Raw genomic sequence first — 3,362 nt, 5'->3', positions numbered from 1 at the left:
GAAAATATTTTAGTATGATATATCATAATGAATATTAGTTAAATATATTGTATGTTTAAACTTTTACGGTCTTACTACAAAATATTTAAACACCTGTTGAACAGTTGATTAGAGAAAAATTCAGTACAAAATGGTCTCCAAACAACTGTTCAACAGATGTTTAGTTTTTTGTGGTGAGACCGTCAGTTTTTAAGTGAGATAATATTGTATATAAGAAATATAACAATTATAATGAAAATTGTTTTTCTATAACTCTTGAGGTGGGATATGTTATTTTTAGGATTATAATTATTATTTAAAGATGATTATTTTTTACTTATTATCTAAAGATTCTTTTACCATTTTAATTTATTTTTCCGCATATTAGTCCGTGCAATGCTAGGACGTCCGCATAATTTATATCTTATGAGATTACTGCATTATACGGTATACCTAATTTACTTCATACCTGCTACTATTTTTTTCAAAGTTTTTCAATAGCTACTTGCTAGCATGAGGTAGCCTGATGATTTCCACAATCGAACTATAAAACATAATCAGTAAATGAACATAAAAATATTTATCGTAATCGCCGCAAATAAGGTAGTAAAGTATTGTAAAGATATTGAAGATTACGTTTTATTTTAGTATTGGCCGACAATGGCGAGAATTTTTTGCACTGAAGAGAGCAATAGGCCTTAAACCAGGGGTTCCAGGTATCCATTTAAAGTGGATCCAGACGAAACAAAATTACAATATCACCTCCAAAGCCTCTACACTACGCCCCCATTTTTCTGGGTCCTACGCCGCCCTCCTTTAGTCCTTCAGCTCCCACAAGGGGACGTTAACGCCCATTTTGGAGAAGGCTGGACTATTGCAATGTTTTTTCACGCTAAAATGCAATACCAGTATAGACAGTTAAGGGGGCGACTAACCCAAAATTTTCGATTTTATAATTCATTTTTATACTTGAAAATAAACCCTGAATTGTTTCATTTTCTAAAATTAGATACTACATTATATTTCCAAGAATTCGATCTGAGCAAAAACACGATATCTTAAAATTTTCTCGATAGAAAAAAATCATAAAGATGCATCTAATTTTCACAAATTTTTCATTTATTGTCATAACCGTGCATTGAACTAAGTTAAATCGGTTTCTCAGTTATAAAATTTTATAATTGAGAAACCGACCTAGCGGATTTTTAAAATGTTGTATATTTATCGAGTTATTGAGAAAAAACTAATTTGGCGATGAATCCGCGTCGTTCCTTTTCACCTGGCATATAAAAGACGGGCGTGAGTGTGAAGAGAGAAGGACGATGTTTGATTTTTCGGGTTAGTCGCCCTCTTAACAAAAAGTTTTGTTCGACGTTTGACAAAGTTCTGGACGTGTGCAACATGTCGGATTCTGGTCGTATTGTTTACTGTATGTGCTAGTAGCGCGATCTGCTCCGATCTTTGAGTAATAACTAATATGTAACTTCCAATAGTGTTTCAGGTTGAACAAATACATAGACGTCAATGTTAGTCTATGTAAGCACACACAGAAACTTTATATTAAGTCTCTATGTTGGGCTACGATTGATAACACAAATTTAATGTCGACTATGAGCAATCATAATTTAAAGATGTGGCCCATTGGCGGTTGGCCATTACTTTATTTTTCACAGAGATTAGTTCAAAGCGAAGATTTTACGATTTAATTAAGTACCTAAACTATTTTTGCCCTGAACGTCTACAAATTACATATTTTCCATCATCATAGGTAGGTTTAGACATAAAAGACGGTACAGATAGCCACAAGTTCATATTATATATTACTAGCTGTACCGGTGAACTTCGTGTCACTTTAAAACCTTCCCTGGACTTCTACGAATATTTCAAGACTAAAATCAGCCCAATCCGTTCAGCCGTTTTCGAGTTTTAACGTTACTAACACAATTGAAAATATATATTTATATTATAGTATTAGTATGGTTTGAACCTTACCATTTGTTAAGAAGCCCGACATCTCTGATGTCTATCATTGTACTTATGTACTTAGGTACGTATAAATATGGTAATGATGATGTATAATATGGAGAGTGGACATTGGACACATATATTTATTACACATATTCTTAAGAAATAATATGTTAGGTAATTAGGTATATAGCTTATAGGTAACATTAGGAATATTACCTAATATTAGCAAAACATTAGTCTCTGGCTGCAGTCGGGCTTAAATAGCTTGAAACGAAAATAAGACTGATTAATGATCATCTTCTATATATCCTGAGATAGGAAATATCTCAGATAAAATATATGGTAGAAAGTTATCAAATTATGATGCGCCTGTAAAGTTGATTGGATTTCAAGTATAAATGCTCAGATCTTCGGGAACACAGGCATATCGCTTCAACAGAGCTCGGTAAGTAGACGATACACTTAAAATTACTTTTGGACTTTGCCTATCCGAAATCTCTCCGGCCAGAAAGGAAACAATACTGAAAAGTACAATATACAGTGTGTAACAAAAATAAGTGATAATACTTTAGGGTGTGTACGTGTTCCTTGTAGAGAGTTCACTGTGAAAGTAGCAGCGCTGAAAAACGAATTTTTTTTTTCACTTTTGTATGGGCAAGGGCCCGTGCGTCACGAGTTTCCCCATGCAAAAGTGAAAAAAATTTTTGGTCTTTTAGCGCTGCTACTTTCACAGTAAACTCTCTACAAGGAACACGTACATTTCCTAAAGTATTATCACTTATTTTTGTTACACCCTGTAGAGCTAAAAATAAAAAACGAGCGTAGAGTAAATTGCTGCTGCAAGTTCTACCCCGCGTTCCAATTAGCGTTAAAAACGATCAAAACGCTCAAAATAGGAGGCATTTTGAGCGTTTTGATCGTTTTAACGTTAAATGGAACGCGGGGCTAGTGTACTCAATTTTTACCTCTATATAATATGATATCTAAGAATTTCAAAGTTTGTTCGTATAGAATAAGCTCGTAAACTACTGGGCCGGTTATGATAAAATTTGGCACAGACATAGAGTAGACAACGAGCAAGGACGTAGGATACTTTTTATCGCACAAAAACATTCGATTACCACGGCGCGTTGCGTCAGCGTTGCGTCGACACAGCGCTGCCGTTTGACGCATAGCCGGCCACACGGGCGCTGCGCCACCGCAGCGCTAAATTTATTACGAAGCAGTCTTAACGTCAACACCCCCTCCCGCTTTATCTCGGGGGCTGCTGTCCGTCATGTGTGCGTTATTTGTATGAAAAACAACACAACGGCAGCGCTGCGTTGACTCAACGCTGACGCAACGCGCCGTGTGGGCTGGCTATTACGCTGTTTGTCATCGCGGACCCGCTTACATCCCGCTTTCTCCACAGATAA

The sequence above is a fragment of the Aricia agestis genome, chromosome 20 (genome assembly GCF_905147365.1).
Source record: "Aricia agestis chromosome 20, ilAriAges1.1, whole genome shotgun sequence".
Taxonomy (NCBI): domain Eukaryota; kingdom Metazoa; phylum Arthropoda; class Insecta; order Lepidoptera; family Lycaenidae; genus Aricia; species Aricia agestis.
The sequence above is the reverse complement of the archived record's forward strand: the minus strand, read 5'-3'. Positions refer to the sequence as shown.